This window comes from Pinus tabuliformis, chromosome 9 (assembly GCF_031772625.1).
Source record: "Pinus tabuliformis cultivar Carrire ecotype Pingquan chromosome 9, CPIR1, whole genome shotgun sequence".
Lineage (NCBI taxonomy): Eukaryota > Viridiplantae > Streptophyta > Pinopsida > Pinales > Pinaceae > Pinus > Pinus tabuliformis.
In genome coordinates, this window is record NC_142307.1 from 929,183,355 (window position 1) to 929,207,310 (window position 23,956).

Sequence of the window (23,956 nt, forward strand, 5' to 3'; positions counted from 1 at the left end):
TTCATTTTTCCAATAGGACTCATTCAAATGTATGAGAAGACATATCACACCATAGACTTTTACATGACTTAAGCAACAAAAGGTATAAATATCTGAAGTCATAGCTGGACGCAGCAACCATAATGCCAACAATGCAGAATGCGAGTGAAGGCTAATGCTCCCCCTGAACTTGTGCTACCTGTGTACTGTTAACAAGTCAATGATCAAGGCGTCTTTATCAGTTAGATAAAAATTAATGAACAAAGCATATCAATAGACTATACTATTCAACATCAGACAATGCACCCATATCAGAGCTTGCCCCACTATTTTCTTGTCTGAAAAACATATACGCTCCTTGACCCACAGAAACTAGCGTGTGCACATGATTGTACTTCATGAAACATGTGTATAATAACCTTTCTTTGAAAAATTGGATTTTACAGTAGGATGATGCAGCAACTACTCCCTACTTTTTTCTGAGATATTCAAATGTTTCTCTAGGCAGTGATGTAGTGAATATATCAGCAACCTATTATTTGGAGGGAACATACTCCAATTTGACCTTTTGTTCATGCACTTGTTCACATAGGAAATGGTATTTGATGGGTATGTGCTTGGTATTGGAGTGCATGACTGGATTCTTTCAAATACTGATGGCACTTGTATTATCACATAGAATGGAAATGGGTAGAGTACATGTGATCTGAATGTCTTGCAAGGTTTGCATCATCTAAAGTAGTTGTGTGCAGCAAGATGCAGCAGCTACATGTTCTACTTCAGCTGTAGATAAATAAATTGAACTTTCTTTCTTGCCAAACCAAGACACTAACCTAGAACCCATATAGAATGCACCACCACTAGTGCTTTTTCTGCCATCAACACTTCCTACCCAATCTGCATCTGTATATGCATGAAGAGTAAGATCTACATCTCTAAGATACCATAAACCAAATTCCTAAGTTCCTTGAAGATATTTGAAAATTATTTTGACTGCCTGAAGGTGTGATTCCTTTGGATTTGCTTGGAATCTTCCAACTATTCCTACTGCATGCATGATGTCAGGTCGGGTACCTGTTAGATAAAGTAGACTACCACTCGTTGATCTGTAAGTTGGTTGATTTACTTTTGTTGATTCATCATTTGAGCTAAGACTGCATCCTATTACCATTGGGGTACATACATGTTTATAATATTCCATTCTGTACCTTTTCAAGGTCTGTTTGAGATATTTGGTTTGTGAAAGAAAAATACAATATTTATTTTGTTGAACTTGTAGACCAAGAAAATAGGTAAGTTCACCAAGCAAGGACATTTCAAATTCTTGTTGCATTACTGAAGAAAAATTATGACTCATGGATTCTTTAATGCTACCAAAAATGATATCATCAACATGAACAATAATAATTAGCAATTTATTAGTTTCAATCTTTGTATATAGATTTCTATATGTTGAACCTTTTGTAAAACCTTGTTGGTGTAGATATTTGTCAAGGCAGTAATACCAGGCCCTGGGAGCCTGTTTCAGACCATGGAGGGCATTTTTGAGTCTGCATACAAGTTTTTCATCATTTCCAAGAATGAATCCATCTAGATATTCAATATAAACTTCTTCTTCTAAATATCCATTTACGAAGGCTGATTTTACATCCATTTGGTATACTTTGAATTTCTGAAAGCTAGAAAGAGCAAGAGACATCCTTATGGCTTTAAGTCTGGCAACAGGTGCAAAAGTTTCTTTAGAATCTATACCTTCTTCTTGAGCATACCCTTTACAAACAAGTATGTCCTTGTTTCTAATGACTTCTCCATTTTCATTCAGCTTATTTTTGAATATCCATTTAGTTCCTATAATATTTTTATCATGAGGTCTAGGAAAAGAATTCCCAAGTATCATTCTTTTCAATTTTCTCAAGTTCTTCATCCATGGCCTTGACCCAACATTCATCTTTGCATGAATCTTTTACATTTTGAGGTTCTTTGGAGGATAGTAATGCTAGATAGCTTGAGGTCCCCGTAATAGTTCTTCTTGTCTGTACGCCTACCTCTTTTTCCCCTAAAATTTGAGTTTCTGGATGATTTTTCTGAACATAGTTGGACAGAGTCTTTTCTTCTGCCATTATCTCTTCTTTTGGTGCTTCATTGGTTTCTTATTCAATATGATTTTGATTTGATGTGGGAAAAGAATCCCCATCTTCTTCATTGTCATAATCTTCTGTTGATTTTATCTATTTTGGATTTTTGCATGCTTCATCAACTACAACATCAATGCTTTTAGCAATTTTTCCAAGTCTTTTATTATAACATTTATATCCTTTACTTCTGGAAGGATAACTAAGAAGAATATGTTCATCTACTCTGGGTTCAAACTTACCAAGTGTCTCATTCATCCTTTTGATATAACATTTGCTTCCAAAAAATTTAAAGTATTTTACAAGTAGGAGTCTTACCATACCAATGTTCATGTGGAGTTTGAGTGATGTTTACCCAAACATTTTCTTGGTTGAGAATAGTTACAGTAGCGAATGCAACTTCACCCCTAAAGGTTGCAGGAGTTACAGACTCATCTAGCATAGCTCGAGCCATTTGTTGAACTATTATGTTCATTCTTTCTACCACACCATTTTGCTGAGGAGTCCTTGTGGTGGATAATTACCTTTTTATTCCATGTTGTTCACAAACGTCAAAGAATTCATCCGTGGTAAATTCCCCTCCTTGATCAGATTTGAGGCATTTGATTTGTCGATCTGATTCATTTTCAACCAAAGCTTTGAAGGCTTGGAACTTTTAAAAAGGTTCATCTTTATGGTTTAGAAGACCTATCCAACACATTCTAGAAAAATCATCAATGAAGAAAATAGAGTATTCTTCTCCATGAGGTGACTTTTTCCTTGATGGTTCACATAAATCAGTATGGACAAGTTCAAGAGGCTTACTAGCTGACCCTTCTTTTTCCATGAAGTGAACTCTGGTTTGCTTGCCGACTTGACATTTTTTGCATATTGTAGTTTCTAGGATACTGATATCTGGAAGATCAGGGAAAACCCTGAATCTTCATGCTTTTCTTATTTGAGAAAAAACTTAGATGTCCCAATCTTCTATGCTACAGCCAATTTTCATCATTTTTGCTTAGATAGCATTGTTGTTGTCCTCCCTTGAGTATGTATAAGTTGTTTGGAGTTATTGTACCTTTGATCACAGTCTCTCCTGTATCAAGCTCACGAACAACACATCCATTTGATAAAAACACCACTTCATTTCCTTGATCACACATTTGACTGACACTCAACAGGTTATGCTTTAAACTGTCTACATACATAACATTTCCATCTTTAAGCTTTTCTTTCAAGAAATTAGAGCCTTTAACTTTTATGATAGCAGGAGTGTCATTTCCAAATGAGACATTCTTTTCCTTTTCTAAGACATTATATGAGTGAAGTTTTTCTTTGTCACCTATCATGTGTTTTGAGCATACACATTCAATGTACCACTGGTTTTCTTGTCCTTCTGCATACAAGGCTATACCACATATTTCTGTTTGAGATTCTTTCCTTGTCCATTTCTTGGGATTTAATGGGGTTTGCTCCTTTTGAGATGTTTGCCAAAATTTTCTCCTGCATTCACATTCTTCATGACCAAAGTTGTTACAGATTGAGCATTCTATTTCATTTTCAAGAAGAGAAAAGTTATTATAGGAACTTTTCTTAATCCCTGTTACATTCCTTTGATTTTGTGTTTCCCTAGTCATGATGGTTTTGTAACCAACACATTGAGCAGCTTTGTGTCCAAAATTATGACATGAAAAACATTTCCCATTAAAGAAGTTCCCGCGACTATCGAATCTATTGACCTGGTGATTGTACCTTCTATTGATATTCATATTTGGAGGAAATTGAGTATGATTTACTTGAGGTTGGTTGTGGCTTCTATTCATCCTTGGAGTAAATTAAGTCTGATTTACCTGGTGATCTGCTTTATGCCTTTGCTGACGATTGTCAGACTATGCACTGGTCTTTGCTACATCAAGATAGCTTTTGGTGGAAGTTGACGGCTTCTGTGATTGAGATGCTTCTTCAGTATATCCAAGACCTGTCTGGATCAGAGGAGAACGCTGAACTTTGATAACTTCATTTAAAGTTTCTGATCCTTTAGCAAATCTAAGATTGAGAGATTTCGTTTTCTCAATATCCTTTCGTAGACCCACAATTTGACATTCTAGTTTTTCATTGTGTTTTTCCTTTTCAACAAGTTGGTATGTCAAGGTATCTATAATCATATTCTTTTCTTCTAAACAGAATTTGAGTTTAGATATTTCTTCATGAAGGTCTTCCTCTTCTAAAGAATCCCAAAATTATCATCGTCATAAGCCATGAGAAGTATGTAACCTTGTCCAGTTTCATCTTCATCACTATTAGATAAATCATCACTATCTACATGAGTATAGTAACTCCTTTTATTCACAACTTGTTTTATATTCCCTTTCGCATATTCCTTTCCTTTTTCAAATTTATATTTATGAGGAGATCTGGTAGCATAATGACCGACTCTGCCATAAGAAAAGAATTTGAAGGGTAACTTACCTCTAAACCTTCCAAAACCCCGTTGAAGCTTTTTGAAAAAGTTTACCTCATCTTCTTCTTCTAAAATATGTCCTAATTCATTGTGTTCTTCCTTTCCTTTTGCTGAAGCTTTCAATGCAGCTTCTCTCATATCTGATGGTCCTCCTTTTCTCATCTCAAAGGCAGTTAAGATTCCGTGAAGCTGTGTCATAGTGATATTCTACAGATCTTGTTTTTCTTCTATGGCAGACACTTTGGATTCAAATTTAGTAGACAAGGATCTCAAAAATTTCTCAACTAAGATAACTTCCTTAATTTCTTCACCCAGATTCTTCATATAATTGAAAACCTCATCTATACATAGGAAGTAACTAGCTATACTTTCATCACTATGCATCTTGAGAGTTTCATACTAAATTTTGAGAGTTTGAAGCTTAGCACGTTTTACGTGAGAGTCTCCATCGTAGCTCAAAATGATTTTGTCCCATATTTCTTTGGCTGATTTGAGTTGCATAACTTTGACAAACTCTGATTGTGACAAACTTCCCAATAAAGTATTGACAGCTTTGGCATTGGTTTCATATTGCTTTTTACCTACTGTATTTGTAGGAATTATTGCTGGAAATGTATATCCTCCTTCAAAAATTTCCTAGACATCCATTCCAAGCGATTCTAGATAGGTTTTGGTTTTTATTTTCCAATAAACAAAGTTGCTCCCATCCAAGATTGGCGGTCTGATGGATCCCATGCTTTCTTGATTATTCATGTTTATGGTTCTCCCTTCAAGCAATTTGTAAGCTTCTTTTGAAGGACCTACTCCGATACCAATTGTTGGAAATAATACTGAGAGGGGGGGTGGTGAATCATTATTATCAGATCAATAATTTTATTTCCCAAACAGATTTATATATGCTACTTCAGTGAAGTGAACTAGCATGTACACGCGATTGTGCTTAAAGAAACCAACATTTATGTAGAGAACTTGTGATTTAGACAGTTTATCATGTCTTGAGATTAAACCAATATATCAAAGATTTATTAGATAGTGCAGTAAAAGAAGAATAAAGCATCACACATAAGAAACACGCATGAACACCAAGATTTAAGGTGGAAACCCAATCTAGGTAAAAACCACCTGCTGCTATCATCTCTGTCTTCTTTTAATAATAAGAAAATATGTTTACAATCTTGTACTGGTGCAGACTCATACTAGTACACAGGCTTCTACCTGCAGAAGGTTACAACCTTCTCTTGTTTTCCAGCTTCTATTGGAAGGGAGCTACAACCCCCTAGCTCTTGTACTAACCAATATGTTTACTAGTACGTAGGTGCTAGCCTACAGAAAACTCCATTATTCCACCAAGGACCACGTTTAATGAATTTTTGGACTGGATACTCCTGGATCACAACACCACAAGATGAAGGCCACGTTTCATCAAATTTTCACACTAGACCCATCAAAGCCTTTTAAACTTAAACTGCCTCAACCAATATTCAGTTAATCTAAACAATCAGATCACTGACACCAGAACACTGTGCTGAACCTAGAAGCCTGCATCATCATCCATAACCAACTGTAACCTCAAAAGTCATGCATTAGAGTGTATATGCTACTTGTTTGAACCTAACCTGTGTGTATACACTACTTCCTTTAACCGAACCTGTGTATATATCTAAAGACACTGAATCATAAACTTCTGAACCACAGATAGTACCAATCAATGACATTCTGAAGATATATTGTCATATTGCAGTTTTGAAAACAGATAGCAACAAGGATCACCCTTCCTTCTCAACCAATCAATAAATCAGACTCAATTTCCTTATACAACAGTTCTACGTTTAGATCTAAGAATACTTCACTGACAGACAACAGTAAAAAAACAGAATTTGATCAGATAGATCATTCAGTGCTGAAAAGAAGCTTTTCTTTTTGTATACTCTACTTGAAAGAGTTGAACTTGCGTGTACACGCCCTTTAGCTGAGACGAGCCTGTGTACAAATCTAAAAATTTTGACTCAGAACTTTGTTGTAATTCCAGACTTTAGACAAACCCGGATCATGATAGATAACAAATAGAACAGGTGCAAAACATTAGATCTGGTCTCAACCAATATCAGATTATTCAAGAATAAGTCATTTCATGTTTCATGATTCCTGATACAAATGTTGAACTCAAGGTGCACATGAATATTTTAGATCAAGTCCCAAACATAACCCTGCAGCATAAAATATACTTCAGATAGAAGTATTCCTTAGATTCTCATTGCTTACACACCTTTGCCTAATGATATTCTCCTCCTTATATACTCTTATGCCTTTCTCAATACCTTGGACCAAAACCACTTAGGACCAATACCTTGGACCCAACACCGAGGGTCAATACCTTAGGCCAAATGCCTCGGACCAATTACCTTGGACCAAAATACCTTGGATCAAATACCTTGGACCAAAAACTTGGTTTTCTAGCATGTACGCGCTTTTCCTCCTGTAAAAGTGTGTGTATACGTTATACACTACTTTTGTTCTGTTAAACAGTGTGTATACGCACCTTGGACAAAGTGAACTAGTGTATACCTCTCTTTCTTCATTCTTTGGAGTCTGATCTATAATCCTTTGTTGTTGACCTGATGCACTGTGAACTTTTATCTGAGTGAGTTTCCATCAAGGACAACAACTGTATCATAATTCCAAGAAAAGTCTCATCATCTGATGTGTTAGTGTCATTATAGCTTTGTGCTTCTGCCTCCATAGTATCTACTTGGGTCTTAATGAAAATATCCTGCAATGTACTTTTCTTCTTTTTATACCAGAGCTTCATGAATTTCTTCTGCACTTTAATATTGACAATACCCATAGATTCCATCCAAGGATATCCCAAAAAACATCCATGTTATCCATATCTGAAGTATAAAAATCACAATGCAACACATAATTATCCACAGAAAGCTTCAAATCTTTATAAACTTGAACATCCTCATTATCAACATGTGTGTTTTCAATGTGTTTTGCTTGAACTTGCAATTTTTTTGCCAAATTAACATTGATAAAATTATGCTTGCAACTAGGATTTATTAACACAATGATCTTCTCCTTCTGAATCAATCCATGAACCTGTAATAAGGAGATACGAGCAGAAAATAACCCTTTAGGTTTCTTGGTTTCCTTCTTTCTTGTAAAAATAAAATCTTTGCTAGGTTTTTTGGTTTCCTTCTTTCCAGTATGAGACCATTTGTCCAAAAATAGTTTTTCAATTTCGTCAGCAGAACATAACTTCAAAATCTCACTGTCAAGTGGTTTCCACCATATGGCAGCCTCATATTTCAAATAATACCCTATGGAGTCCTTGCAAAACCATGGTCTACCACACTTCTAATCTTGTATAAATTTTTCAATAGTCAGCCCATCATTTTTTCCTAAAAACATATTGCTAGAGGCCATGAAGAGGGTTTTCAGAAAAAAAAAAACAAAAAAAACTTATGTGGTGAAAATTTAAAATGGCCACAGTTCAGTCAATATTTCTTAGAATCATTATTATGACCTTTTTTTGAAAATGGAACAGTCATTTTGCATCTTCCCATGTGATAGAAATCCTAATCTAGGCACTATGGAATTTCAAATTCACGCTGCAACTATACCGCCATCACAAAAATTCTGAAAAAGAATATGATTTTAAATCAACAATATCTCCCTCATCCGGACTTTGATTCGACGGATTGTTTTTTTGAAATTGGGTAATTTTTCAATAGGATCTCAGATCTACAATGAGTTTCTCAAAATTCCCCACAAAAATGACAAAAAAATAATTGGAGATCTGCCATCCATGGATTTTCATCACAAAATTTCTGCAACATCGGTGATTTTTAAATCAGTGATATCTCCTCATTCGGACTCTGATTTGATCGTTTTTTTTTTGAAATTAGGTAATTTTTCGCAAATAATTCAGATCTGCAATTTGTTTCTTCAAATTTTGCACCAGAAATTACAGATCTAATCTGCAAACTCGCCGCCCCAAAAATTTCCTGCAAAAAAAAAATTAAAAAAATCTCCGTTTGCCCAAGAAAATGCCCTGATATCACCTGTAATGTATTTGACTTGCAAATATATGATAAAAAAACATACCCATAATTGACAAGAGAGAAACAGATGAACTTCAGATATTTATTAATATCAAACCCTTGACGTAGGGTAACACCATACAATCACTCCTTAAAGAAGGAGAACACTCCACAAGCCATATGCTTGTCCATACAATAATCCTTGGCATCTCTCAATGGGGAGTCTCTAGCCTCTATATATGATTCACACATACAATACCATGGGTCATTATGATGGTTCTCTCAATACCATATAACTAATACCATGGGCTCATCACATTATTGCTAACTACTTGTGGTCCCTTACATGATGCGGGTTAACCACTTTATTTATTAACTATGGCCCATCCCATTATTACATTACTCCCTTGTGTACCTCCCTCTGTACCCCATACTGTCTCCCCTAGGTATACTACAGTATCATTTTGTCTTTAATGACATGCATGGTTGCAAGAACTGAAAGTCATTCCATGTGTTTCCTCTACGTGTCCTGCTCTCTTTCACTTGTTTATTACATAGCTTAGAAAATGAAGAATATTACCACTTGTTTATTTAAGCTACAGAGGTTGTGACCAACATGATCTTATAACTAACTAGCGATGAATCAAGGAATTCTATGTGGGATGAAAGATGTTTGATGATATGTATATAGTTAGTATAGTCATTTGCATTAAGCCTTGCTTTGTATCTTGCATGTACCCTCACTACTTGTCAGATTTGGCTACCTGCTATGAGTAGTCTCTTAGCTCTTTCCTGACAAAGCAGGGGAAGGAATTTCCTTCAACCTGATTTCTTCAAGGCTCTTCATTGAAAGTATAGAGCTAAGAGAAGGAGATGTGGAATGTCACTATCAAACTCTTGAAAATACTTTGCATGTTCGAATCTATCCAAATGATTAAGCTGCTACTCAACAACATTGTTAGTCTTGGAAGCCTCAAGAAAGATCACACCTCTAGATATTATAAACTTATTATTCACTTCATCATAGAGACGGTATGATTTGGAGGTATGAGTACCCAAAGAAGATACATTTGTGACTCCTTGCAATGATTTTGTTTCTCTATTCCTTAGGTATGAAGGCATAACAGGAGGAACCAAAAACCCTGAGATGCCTCACCAAAGGAATGTGGCCATACTACATTTCATAGGGAGTCTTGTTTCTGATAGCATGAGATGGACACATATTCTTTATATACACAACATAAAACCACATCAACCCAAAACTTTATGAACTTAACATGTGAACTATGACAAGTTCATAGTGAAAGTAATACATTCCAGTGAACTATGTGTTGAAAAATGCAGCAAGAAATTCTCAATTTCATTTTTCCTTGATTAAATTGAGAAAATTTGAATTTTCACATCAGCAAACAACTTGGATGATGTTAACTTGTGTGACATTGCTTGTGTCACCTAGTTTACTCAATAAATTCAAGTTGGAGGAGTTAGAGTTCAGTTCTGCATATGTGATTTCTAATTTGTAGCAATAAAGGACATTTATCTCAGGTTGTTGTCAGTTAAACTAGTTCTAACTTTTGGAGGAACTAGTGGAAGGTCATTTAAGTAGTGGGACTTCAGTAAAAGTTAGTGATGATCCAGTTAATGGATCAATCAAACCAAAATAGTTGTGGCATGCAGAGAAGTCGAGTTCCCTAAGATTGGTGGAGATTCCAAGGCAGTTTTAATTTCTTGTAGCTCACATAGTTGCAAGAACTTACTATAACCATAGTGGAGGAGGTAGCTTGAGTAGGATATTCTTGTGAAATTGGAGAGGGTATGATTGTTGGTAGGATTAATAGCCTACCAACAATTTGTTTTGAACCACACTTCAATGTTTCGGGTAGGTTTTTTGAGGGTGGATAATTTTTTTTTATGCTTTTGGTCATGCAGGTCCTCACTAACTATCTTGGGAAGTGTGTAATAGTTCCTTGCATGCACGTCCTCACTAAATATGTTTTAGGAGGTCTGTACTAGTTCCTTGAAAATTTCTGTTTGTCAAGGGTTAACTACTTATGATCTTAGGTGCTCACAACAGTCCAACATTTTATGTCACTTTGCAAATCACCATTCCTGAAAGGATCGAACAAAATGACTTGAGAGGAAGATGAGAAGGGCACACTCTTATTGGAACTAGCCTAGAACTAGTGGAATTGGCTGGTCCCAATGGCTTTAGAGTTGTACCAGTCTAGTTTGGTGGTTTAGATTTCCTAAGGTTGGTCTTGTATTGAAATGACCTTAAAACACCAAAGTGACTAGTTCTCTACTAAACTGACCCATTCTGAATAATGTAGTGCAACATAGCTAATGACCACCAAATATTAATTTTTGAATAAAAAATACTTAAAAGGAAGAAAAAAATATCTTAACCATAGGGCCCTACAAAACCTAACCCTAGTAATTAATGGTAATATTTAATTTTTAATGTTAAAGTAAAACTTGTCATTCTCCTTATCTTTCCTTTTTGAAAAGGAAAGATAAGGATAATGTGAACTTTTACTTAAATTTTTAATATTAACATTAATTGTTTCAGGTTGCTTCAAAGTGGTTCCAACTTCATTCAAGTTGGAGAAAGTCAAATTTTAGATCCCATTCAAAATTTAGAAGGGTTAAACAGTTTTTATGATTTCAGGATTGGTAGGATTGCAAGGTTTCCATTGGATTCTATGATGTATGATTGTATGGAATTGGCATTGACTCAATACCACTAGACCAATGTACCTTGATGTTGGTTGCATTGATTAGTGAACTCCTTTTTCATGACACGAGTGTCTCCATGGCTTGAGTGAAGGTGTACATTTTCACCAGGGTCATGATAGAGGGGTTCAACAATCAATGCAACCATAACCAAACACTAGTACCATATGACAAGATTGTAAATTCTAAATTCTAGACTCTCAACTATGTCGCTATAGTTACTCATTAGTACTATGCTTATTTTTGGACTCTAGAGTTCATTTAGAGCCCCTTTGTTGATGTATTATGGTTCAAAGATGTATGTAGTTGGTGTTGTTTTGGTTATATGAACTCCTACTTACTATAAAAATGAGAAACATTATATATTTGTGTATAAATTATTTGGATTCATAGGGATGCAGATGAATATATATGTTTTTTCCTAAAATTTGAATGTTTTATGTATTTTTTGAATAACCTTTTGCTCCTTATTTTTTGTTGGCTCCACTTTGGTTCACATTTTTGGGTTGATCTTATGGATGCAGATGAATGTACATGATTTTCCTTAAAATTTGAATGTTTTATGGTTGGCTCTAGTTTGGTTCAAATTTTGGGGTTGACCAGTTTGATGACTCGTCTCTTTTTGATAACATTGAAATGGAAGGCCCATTATTGTACCTCCCCATGACCAATGTTGTTTCCTTATAAATCCCATCAAGCATACCTTATCTTCATGGAGAAATAATTGTGGTGAATTAAGAAAAAATGTGTAATTAGTTTCTCATTTAAAAGTATCAAACATATTTTGGGGTTTGTTTTTCTTTTCATTCTCTGGTAAATAAAATACTTTCTATTCAGAAAATTTTACATCAGTACATTATGATATTTTTGGTTATAACACCTATAGTTTCCTTAATTTCGAGCCCATATGAAAGTTCTTGGCCCTCATTACCGATTCCATAAAAAATAAGTTCTTTTAAGAATTCAAAATTTATGTAGATACCTTTCAACAAAACACTGTCAAATGTTCCAACTATCCCATTGTAAACTATAACATTTTTTACTATTTCTACAATATCTTCGTCAAATATGTACTATCATTGATATGCTTATCTCTAAAGCTCAGTGTTGGTGTTGCTTGCCCCAGGTTCTTATGGTGACTGTTTGGACTGCTTCTTTGTAATGAGTCCTAGACTTTGACTTCCAATTTTTCATGTGCATTTATTGCATAATCATCTTCCTCGTGAGACTTTGCAGAAGAAGTTGATCTTTAATCCATTGCAAGCACTTGACATAGCTTAGGGAACCTTCAACTACCCCTCCCAAGTTTCTCCTAAACATTGAAATTTTCTTTGGAAATAGGCATTCATTTTATCCATTAGACCATTTTTTCCACTATGACAGTCCAACAACACCCCTACCAGCATATGCTTGAAAATCCATCTCATCTTTACGATTTCCTAATAAACACTCTTAAATCTTATGTCTCCAGTCTCAAAGAGGAAGAACCAGAAAGGGCCTTCTTGTCCCTCTTCTCAACCCACAATATGTTTAGCTTCTCTCTTGTGCTTACACTCTAGTCTTCTCGTAGCTTCAGAATGGAAAATCTTAAACACAGTCTCGTGATGTGCATTCAAGGAGGCATAATTCACCCTTTCTTTGCAACAAATTCCCCCATATCATTTCCTTTAGCTTTACATGCAATAATATATTTTTCTTATGGAGGACTGTTAAGATTCCCATCCCTATTCCGCGTCCCTTTCCTACCCTCATGAACATGATAAGATGAATTTAACCAATCTCATTGTATCTGAGATAAACAACCCATCCAACTGGGTAGGTTGAGTTGAGACCCTTTTAGAAACTAAAGCCCTCCCTCCATAGTTGTATGGCCCTCTCCAAAAACATCATCATGTTGTCTTCAAGATCTATCAGTCCCTTTATCACCATAAATTTCCTAGTTCTTCACTTACATCTTTGGTAATGTCATCATTCAAATAACATATACTTTGTTGTATTGTTGCTTGTGTTATGATTTCCTTTAATGGAAATATCTCCCTAGTAGGCACGAGTAACCAAATTCAATTTTTTATTGAAATATTGTGTTAACATACTTAATTTTAATTTTGACCTATTCCGTTTCAAATTCTAGTGTGGTTGGTTTACTAGTTGACTACTAGCATTCACCAAGTGGTTATTGATGATCATAGTTAGTTTAGAGTGAATGTTGGACTTTGCCTTGAAAACAAAGCCCCAAGAATATGCAATTATCATGGATCATTTTAGAGCTCGTACTTTTCTACAAAGGAATACATAATTTTCATTCATCAAGAAAAGTTATATGAGAAAGAACCAAGTGGTTATGCTTTTCAACATTTTCACCTACATTTCCTATCTATTGTTTTCTTATTGAATGGGAAAGTTGGGTTTTTGGAATTTTCAAATTAAAGTTCTATGTTGCTGGTGTTCATATGGAATTTTGGTCTCCCTCCAAAATCTTGTTTGGTATGTGAAAAATGATCATTGGTGCATCTTTTATTGGTGAAATTTTTAAAGATATGCAAATTCTATACTGATTTAAGACATACAATGTTCAATATCTACATGATACCTTTTCTTGGCATGCCATTCATAAATTTGAAATTTGTAACAAGTATAAATTTTACTAATTAATTATTATATCAATTATTACATAATTGAAGACAAATGAAGAATAATATATAATGTAGGTTTATGTCAATGGAAAATGTTAAGACATAGGAAGAATTATATAATGATAGGTGGACCATACGGGTTGGGTTCCTTATCATCGATGTATTCTATATAAGGAGGGAGAAGAAGGAGAAGATGGCATCACTTTTGCTTGTGTAATTGAGGAAAAGGATAAGAAGAGACAACATAGTAATGGATTGATGGCTCATGTGTGACTTGTTATTGAAATATCTGGAGCAATAAGGTCTATGGCTAGATGAAGAGTAGAACTCCAAATATTTTTTGCAATAATAAATCTTGAGTGAATAGAATGTCATATCTACATAGACCTTTGTGAGAGTACTCTATTCTAGGTGATGATAGAGTACATCATTTTCTTATTATAAGTAATTACACTTTTATCATGGTATAATTTAATTATAAATATTTAAAATACTAGATGTTCACAATCCATTTTATAAAGGGTTATGGGCTACTTAATTTTTTTGCTGGAATTTTAAATATTGAGATAGAAATTTGTAACGAGAATATAATAACCTCAATTCCTTGTGAACTCTATAAGTATCTACAATGTGTATTTTTTTCAAATCAAATAGAAATATGATCAAATTTGTTTTTGCTAAGAAAAAAACACACAAACATATTCTATTATATAAGATCTTTCGTTATTGTTAACAAAATTATTATCAACCATGGTTTATTTAGAAAATAACATATATTAAACTATATAATCAATTATTAAATTGATAACTATTTAATATGGGTTGACTTTTAGTGATGTTTCTATCGATCATCTTATGACATTGTGGACTATTCAGAAGTCCCATCACTAGTAAGTCAGGTTTTCATGTCTCCTTCTTATGCTTATACAAAATAAAGTAGAGAATGGATAGGAATTTTTAGTTCATGATACTAAAAATGGGATAAAAAATTATCTTAAGTTTACACGCAATAGATTGACAACATATCCATGTGAAAAGTACTAGAGTAGAGGGATTGGATCAACCAAGCCATTTCAATATATGAAAATATTAGGCTTCAAGAGTTCATGTGTTGTAGTGATGGATGCATTAAAGAGGAATAATACAATTAACTCAAACTACTAGAATGGGATACTGATGGGTGGAGGTTAGGTTGTACCTATTATGTGAGCCTCATCTTTAGTATCTCCTTCATCTATATTTTCTCGTTAGGCGATGGAATTCTTTCACAAAAATATTTTGAGCGTTAACATTTTTTGATTACATAGTCATATTGTTTCATTAATAGAATTATATCTCTTGATAAAACAAGTAGCAAAAATCCTATTGGTGTGTTAGGATTCAAAGTAATTTTTCCTTCCCCTAATATTATTTTTTAACTTGAGGAGGTGGAGAATTTTGAGGATGGCATATTATGTTCTTCTAAGCAATGTGAGTAGGCCTTTTCCTTAGATTTTCTAGGTAAAGAAATTTGTTCATATGTTGTTAGATACGATCCAAGGGGAAAGTATAAATTATTGTGGTTGGATCAATATATTATTTTTCAGCCATATTTTAGAGTAGAATATTTGGAGGAATCAACTTTATGTGTCATTCTTACTACTTCTCCCACCTTGAAAATTTCTAGAGAAAAGCCTTAGGATCCATCTTAAGGCCTTAAATGACCACATTTTTTGTTCTCAACCTTATTATGGACCTTGATTCCATAATTCACATACTTTTTCATAACAAAAAATTTCCGAACAATAGTTTGTGACTCTCATTGGTAGGACCTCAAAAAATTTGGTATGAGACGACCATTCAAATTTTGCCTCAACACCCATGCTTAGTTGTGTGTAAGTACTATGAGATGTGTTTGATCATTACAATGATGGGTGTACCTATTGGACTAGTAGCTATACTAAATGCAAGAATGCAAGAATTCTAACCTATTTAAATGGGGAAATTGATGAGAAAATTTCAGGTGATGGACTCATAGAAATTTACATATATCCATATTTAAGGATTGTTTATTATAAACCTAGAAGTCATTGCATACTTAACTTATCAAAACAACACATATAATATTCATTGACAAAACCAATAAGTACCCAATGTAGAAGGAAACCAAATTGAAACCAAGTACAAGGGATGATACTTCCCAAGGTTCAAACATGCAATTCTTATTCTCCAACAAGTCCTTATGAAGTACCTTTTGAATCTGAAATCCATTGTAGGCAGTTGTCAAATTCGTCAACTAGTAATTGAGGAGAATGTTAAGAGTATATAGCCTATCCATTGGTTCTCATTGAATTCTTCAAAGAAATTTGTTTAGAAAGTCATGTGGCATGTTGCTCCTAAATCAAGCAACCAAGAATCTTTCCATGAAGCATTAAATAAGTCTTCAATTACTCCAATGTTGCAATGTGCCACAACATAATTAGCAGATTCAAATGCTTTTCCTTTCCTTTTACCAGGTATTTTACCATGTTCAATGAAGGATTGTTCAATGTTTCTGCCATAGGCAGTGCACCACTGCAATAAATTTATGATACCAAACAACACACAATGATGAACCAACGCACGGTGATGAACCACTAAACCAACTGCATATCGATGTAGATTATAGGGGTAACATTCCAACACATAGAGCATTGAATGCAGGTCCAAACAACATGGTTCACAACCGTTAAAAAGGACTCACCACAACATTTAAACAACCATCCATACACATGACTTGCAAGCCTATTTAGAACTTAAATAATACTTAGGATTAACAGGGGTTATGAAGAAAGTAATATATATGCCACGACTCTTTTATAAAAGTGATCATTTTTAACAACTCACATTCTAATGCATACCTATCCAACACATTTCAACACATGGTTTTCATGCAGCAAATCAACCTTGTTGCAGGAGAGCACACACCATTGAAAGAATCAATCACAATTTGTAGGAATTCTAGACACAATTCAACGTTCTTCTCAGGACTTCAAATGACATCATAGGGAATATACACTAGGGGCACATGCTTGGAATAAGCACATAGCTATATAGAGCATAGAGGGACAAAATATGGATGGAAATAATGGTAAGGAATATGTCAATGAATATGAGTTACAAGAGGAGAGAGCTAAATTGGGACCTGTTGCTCTGATAGTATGTCAGGCCAGGTTTGTAACTCCAAATCAAATTGTGTTTTTCATTAAAATATAATATGAATATATACAAGGAGAAGGAGATTATTGGGTTTCATCTTGCAATGTATCTCCGTCTTCTATCTTCCTTTATTTGTTTCTATTTAGAATATTTATATAAGATTTCCTAATCCAAAATGTTGGGTGTCAACATTTCCAATATTTGTGCTCAATCCAAATTCCTGTTTGGCATGCCTATACTAAGGCTACAAATGCACCTCGTCACACAATCATTATGCGATCTATTCACCTATATGGTCCTCAAATCATTCTAACATCATATCGTCCACAATATTCATCTAAACTTACTGTGAAAGTCATGTGCATCAGCTAGCATCTCCATGGATATAATCGTGTCCTCCAAGATATCTTCAATATTATTAATGCGACACTTTAATACTACTAATGTCTCTCAATATGTAGTGTTAGGTCATTCAACTACTTCTCTCCTTGTCCATTTGTGTTGGATGCCACTAGTTTCCTCTATTACTGAGTCACAAGGAAGACACTTGCACACCTACCGTCATCATCCTACTCACAATAGGCACCAAGTGTGGAGTTAGGCATGAAAGGATAGCCAAATAGTCTAAGTGTGAAAGGGTGACTACCTTCTTTAGGAAGAAGAGTTCAAAACTATAGATGATGTGAGGGTGTGGTTTCGATTCTCATCGAAACAACTTCAAGATCACCATTGTGGAGTGAAAAAGGGAATGGATAATATGTGCTTCTTTCTTAAGTGACAATGAAGATAATATATTTTTCAATGTCATTATGAAGTAGGTTCATCGATCTGAGCACCATTTGGTGGATGGTGAGGAGCAGTGTACTTGTGCTTTTAAGGTATTATGTAAGGTTGGTTCAATTGCAAATTGAAGGACATTTTTGCAAGAACATTTGCTTTTTTACTATAGGAAGCATTGAATTAATCCTGTAATTGATGATTTGATAAGGTTAGTGGAGGAAAATAAAATTAGCCTTGAGGACATGGCCTATTGGTGGGAAGTAAAATATATATATATAAAGTAAAAATACACAACAAACTTCGAAGGAATACGAACACAACTAGGGAAGAGAACAAATGATGAAGTATTTGACAATCCAGGGTTGTCATCACAATCTAAGGAAAAAGAGTAGAAATGTGAAGAGGTATTAAATGCAATAGAAAATGTTTTCACTAGTTATGAGGTCTTTCTCCAAGAAAGAGTTGTGAGTGATAATGAGCTAAAAGGTTGACGCATAAACTAATATTTCCAACTATTCACATAGAAATACTATCCTAAAAAAATGGCATATTGAGCAAAACAACCAGTCCTCAAGAGAAAATGATATATACACATGAAATATTCCCTTCCACCTCATGCAACATTTCTATCCTCACATAATCAAAATATCCAACATAAAATTGCACCAAAAAATACACTACTACACGAAAGGAGGCTTTTAAAACATTTATTTAAGACAAAAATATCCTTTTATCTTTAAATTAAAATTTTGTCTCAACTTATTCACTTTTTAATTATTATAAATTAGAAATGACAGTTTACTTATTTGTCTCAACTTATAAATGTTTTCCTCAAATTTTCTCCCCTCTTGGCATGACGGTTACTTGAATTTCTTCTCTTTTCGCAAGGGGATTTTATAATTTCACAATTTCATTTTTTTTCCATTGCTGGTTGCTTGAATTTCTTCTCCTTTAGTAAGAGGGTTTTAAAATTTCACATTTCCCTATCAGAGCGTGGAATGGTATGAGGGTTATACAATTTCTCCTCTTTCTCATGAGAATTATCAGGGCATGGACTGGTAGGAGGACAAGAACAAGGCTGGCCGTGGCCAGTGTTAGCCCATGGTTGCTGATGTGCTTCTTAGATACCTCCATTGGTAGGTGATAGAGAAATACCTCTTGGTAGGTGATAGAGAAATTAGTGAGGAATCGTTGTGAGATGCATCCTCAAGGTTAACCAATGGATTTCCAATCCAAGAGGCCCTACTCTGCAACTTGGTCTGTGAAAATCAGTAAGTGTAGATATGGATTCGTTTGGACTGATTTTTCTTTTGATTCCTATTAACTCAAGCTACCTTTTTTTAATGCAGAATGTGCTTCCTTCCATCGGTGAAGCTCCTTTCAACCACGGCCCTCATGGGGGGACACCGCCAAGGAATTCCCTCCAGGCGAAGGGAGGTGAGGAGGAGGAAGCTCCTCTTGTTTAGGTAATGTGTCCAGTGAGACCACAAAGCCTATGCTCATGGAAAAGTTCATTAAGTTTGGGCGGATCAACAATATAATGGTGTAGTTGCAACAGAACCATGATTTTGTGTATTTGAAGCACAATGAGCATGCCAAAGTGACCAAGAGGGTTTGAATGCCTTGGCCAAGGGAGGTAGCTCTCTCATAATCGAATTTTCTTAGGTGGTAAGGATTTTTCATTTCATTTCTCTTTGTTTGTTCCTCTAGTAGAAGTTTTTCTGTTAATTGTCCATAAACCCTTAGCTTAGCTCCATATGATATTTTTGATAATTGTTTTTCAAACCCTTGATTATCCAAAATATTTAATCTGAACACACTATTTCCCAAGGGATTTTATGAAATTTCCTTTAAACATTTGTCTATTTAAATTATATGGGTTAAGCTCTTTCAATTTCTTGTTTGGATAAGAAACTCTGCCAGGTTTCTGGGCTTCTAGGCTTCTTTGTTAGGTTCAATGTGTTTGTTGCAAATATTGGGTTAGGTGTGTGTGATAATTTGATAATTAGCCTCCTTGCATTTTCCCACAGACTATTTTCTGAAACCCTATGTTTTTCCTCTGAAATGTGATCTTTTCACACTTTGCACTAAGGTTTTTCTTAGTGTCATCAAATCCATTTGTGAGCTAGGTGGAGTGTAAATCTTGATGATTTTCTTTACTGAATTCTGATGAGGGTGGATGGAAAATTTGAGTTTTGATTTTTGCATAGACACTGTGAAGCTTGAACAACCACTGATAAATTTTGACTTAATACTACTTTATTATCACAATTTTTTCAACAAGCTTCAAACACAAGTAGATTAATCATACATGTTGCAATTAGTCCTGATATAACAAAGTTTATTCTAAAATTTTGTAAGGCTTGTCTAGTTTTGTCACTAGTCGTTAGCCTCTAATGAAACAAATGTTCAAAACTCTAACGAAATTGGCCTGATTTAGGGTTTTTAGAGGCTTAGGATGGATTCAGTGATATCCAAACCCCTTGGGACAATGACCTAGACCCAAGTGAAAACAAATCCCATTAACCACAGATAAGCTTAGGAAAATTGTCTCTAAATCCTAAGTGTTGATAATATATCACTGCCCTTAATTGTTGTCTAGACTTGACCTCTTATCTCGTACTGAGAAGAGAAAAAATATTTTGGGGAAGAAGGTCATGCTACCAACATGCAAAATCATAGTTATAGGACTACTTGAATTGCCAAAAGAAATGAATTCCTTAGCTAGGATGATTTCTCAAACCAAAACCTTGAGCTATGCCACAATTAAGGAAATAAACTTATCAAAGTTAATTATGCTGACATTGATTTAACCTAGATTCAACATCATCACTAACAAATACCATGATTATAGGGAGTCAAAATTTCTTAGCGCAAGGACAGAACCAAAGATTAGTGATCAACAAGATTATTAGAGAAGATAGGATAAATATTAGTGACTAGTTGACCCCATCTATTTTCGGCTAAAATGAATGCTAGCTACTTTCCTATTCAAAAAGTGTAGCTTTAGAAAAGCATATTTTCTCTCAATCCATTTCTAATGAGCTTGGTCCCTAGATTAACAAATGAATGTTTTGATTCCAATAAAGCAGTTTGAGTGGACCCTGGGAAACAACCAAACTTTTGTCGCTACTACACAAGAGGGTAGTTTAAGCCTATTTTTTTAAGAAGAAAATAATATTTTGTCTTAAACACTTTTTCTCTTAAAAAATTGTCTTAAACTGCCCTTTCTACACTGAAGGTGTTTTTATTAAAGGAGGTCACGTTGTTGCCTATAGAATATGATGTTTGTGTTAATTTTAGACAACAATGGTATGTTCTACTCTTTAGAGAAATTTTACTTCAATTTCTTTATTAGCCCAGTATCAATATTCAGATTAGCAATCCCATCAACATGATAGTAAAATGCAGATAGAACATAAAAATAAATAGTAAAAGACAAGCCAAGACAAGAGGACACAAGATGTGGCACTAGCCAAGGACAAACCCCAATGTGGGGACCCTTAATCAAATATTCTTTTAGTCTTCAATAGTTCAACAAAGAGTGATAGTGCAATTTACAAATTTTATAATTTATAACAGTAACAAAAGAGCCCTACCAAGAAAGGTCAACATTAATCAACATGGCAAATTTGACCCTCAGCAATCATTCAACTTCATTCAAGTCAGGCCTCCAAACAACAATATAATATAGCCCTCAAAACAGTTAAATTCAGCCCAGTCAAAGTCTGGTCAAACAACCCACCTACGGTCAGCCCTAGCTATAGTCAACACTGGTCAACAATCAACGTTTAGCCTCAATTTCTTTGCCCAGAAATGTGGCTTTCCAAAATAGAGATATCCCTCACAAAAACACAATAAAAGGAGGTCAAGCATGCTGGTCAATGCTTAGTCAAACTATCCAGAAATTTGGTCTCCTAAAATTTCGACCTCCTGAAATTTCGCTATCCTAAACTTTCGGCCTCTTGAAATGTCACTCTCCTGAAATTTCACTCTCCTAAAATTTTAGCCTCCTAAAATTTCTCTCTCCTAAAATTTCGGACGTGTGGGGAGAGAGAGGCCGAGAAATCCATACCCAATCAATGAGGAGAGAGAGAGAAAAGTGTGAAGATGAGCGTGTCCAAATGGGGCTAATTCACCTTCTATTTATATGCAACGTTGAGGATGAATAGACGCGACTGTTGGGCTTCTGAGCCTACATAAGTTTGTTGGCCAACCTTGAAAATTTGACCATAATCAAAATAAATTTATAACTTCATTTGCACATGTCAGAATCATATGATCTTTAGATCAATCCTACACCTCTCGGAGAGAGGAATCTGAGAAAAATATCAGCGATCATAGATAAGATGACCCATGTGGATTTTAGCCCTAGTTGCCAATTTTAACACTCCCTCTCAACTACGGAGAAATCCATCTTCTAATCCATCTGTGAATCTATACTATCTCTGCCATCAATGCACTGCTCTGTTCTGCTCTACTAAACTATGAAGAAGAATAAGTGATCGAGAATGTATCATACCATTCTCTACTGGCCCAAAGTTAGTCCCAATGAATGTAGAGTGTGTCATACCACTCTCACTGAGCTGAAGTTAGTTCCAATCAAAAGAGAGTGTCTTGTACCACTCTTACTAACCCAAAGTTAGTTCCAATTGATCCTAGATCAATATTGGTCATCCTAGAATAGGGAGTATGTTAGTACATGATGTGTTCGTCGGTAGTACTATTGTCCCTATCCTAATTTACCCACTCATTGGCCAGATTAGAGGTACTTCGCATGAGTCCCAGACTGCATGGGTAGGATGTCTTAGCAGGAGAAGGATGAACTACTCATCCTGCCTACATGTCACCAAGGGGTATCACAGGGGAAGGCTAAACCACTCACCATGTACACAACAAACCACTAGGGGAAGGTTGAACCACTCACCCTAGGGTTTCTCATTGCTCCAAGAAATACCCCAAGCCCACTGGAGCTCCTAGAGCTCAATGTCCATCTTATATAGGACCCTCATAAGAGGGTCTCTCCATGACTCCATGTCATTCTTGGAAGGCCAAGAACTTGACCTCCCATAGGGGCTTTGTCAGAATATTGGTGACCTACTCATTAGTCCTAATGTGATGGAGCCTTATTTCTTCTCGTTGTACCATATCCCGAATAAAGTGGTACCTAATATCTATATGCTTGTAGCGATCATGAAACACAAGATTCTCACATAATCAGATCCCACTTAGATTGTCGCAGAGGATCACTGTGGTATCCACCACATGTCCAAACAGCTCACTGAACAGCTTCCTCAACCAGACAACTTCACAGGAGGCCACACTAGCAGCTATGTATTCGGCCTCAGCAATGCTCAAGGAAACTGATTTCTTCTTCCTGCTCATCCAGGATATCGAAGTAGAACCCAAAGAAAAACAACATCCAGAATTTCTCTTGTGATCCACCAAACTACCAGCCCAATCAGCATCAGAATAACCATGTAGCCTCACATCTTTGGTAGTGTATCTCAGTCCATGAGTGATTGTTCCCCGAAGATATCTGAGAAGATTCTTGGCACCAATCTAATCTATATGATGAGGCTCAACCACATATTGGCTCAATGTGTTAACTGTAAAACATATGTCTAGACGATAGTTCACCAAGAACATTAGTGCTCCTGTGAGTTGACGATACTAAGAATCATTTCCCAATTTAGGTCCAGCAACACTACAACATAACTTCTTAAAGTTAATTTCCATCGGAGTAGTCATAGGCTTGCAGTCCACCATCCCAAATATTTCCAATATCTTCACAACATATTTTCCTTGAGAGAGAAAAATTTTACCTAGCTTTTTCCAGACCTCTAACCCTAGGAAATAGTGCATCGGTCCTAGGTCCTTCATCTAAAATTCATAAGCCAACTCCCTCTTACATTTGTGAATGAAAGGGTTTGCACTTCCATCAACTCCATGCTTGATTTTGTAGAGCCACTTAGAGGTGACACTCGATTTGTCCTGGGGTCTAGGGACCACATCCCAAACATCATTATTCATAAT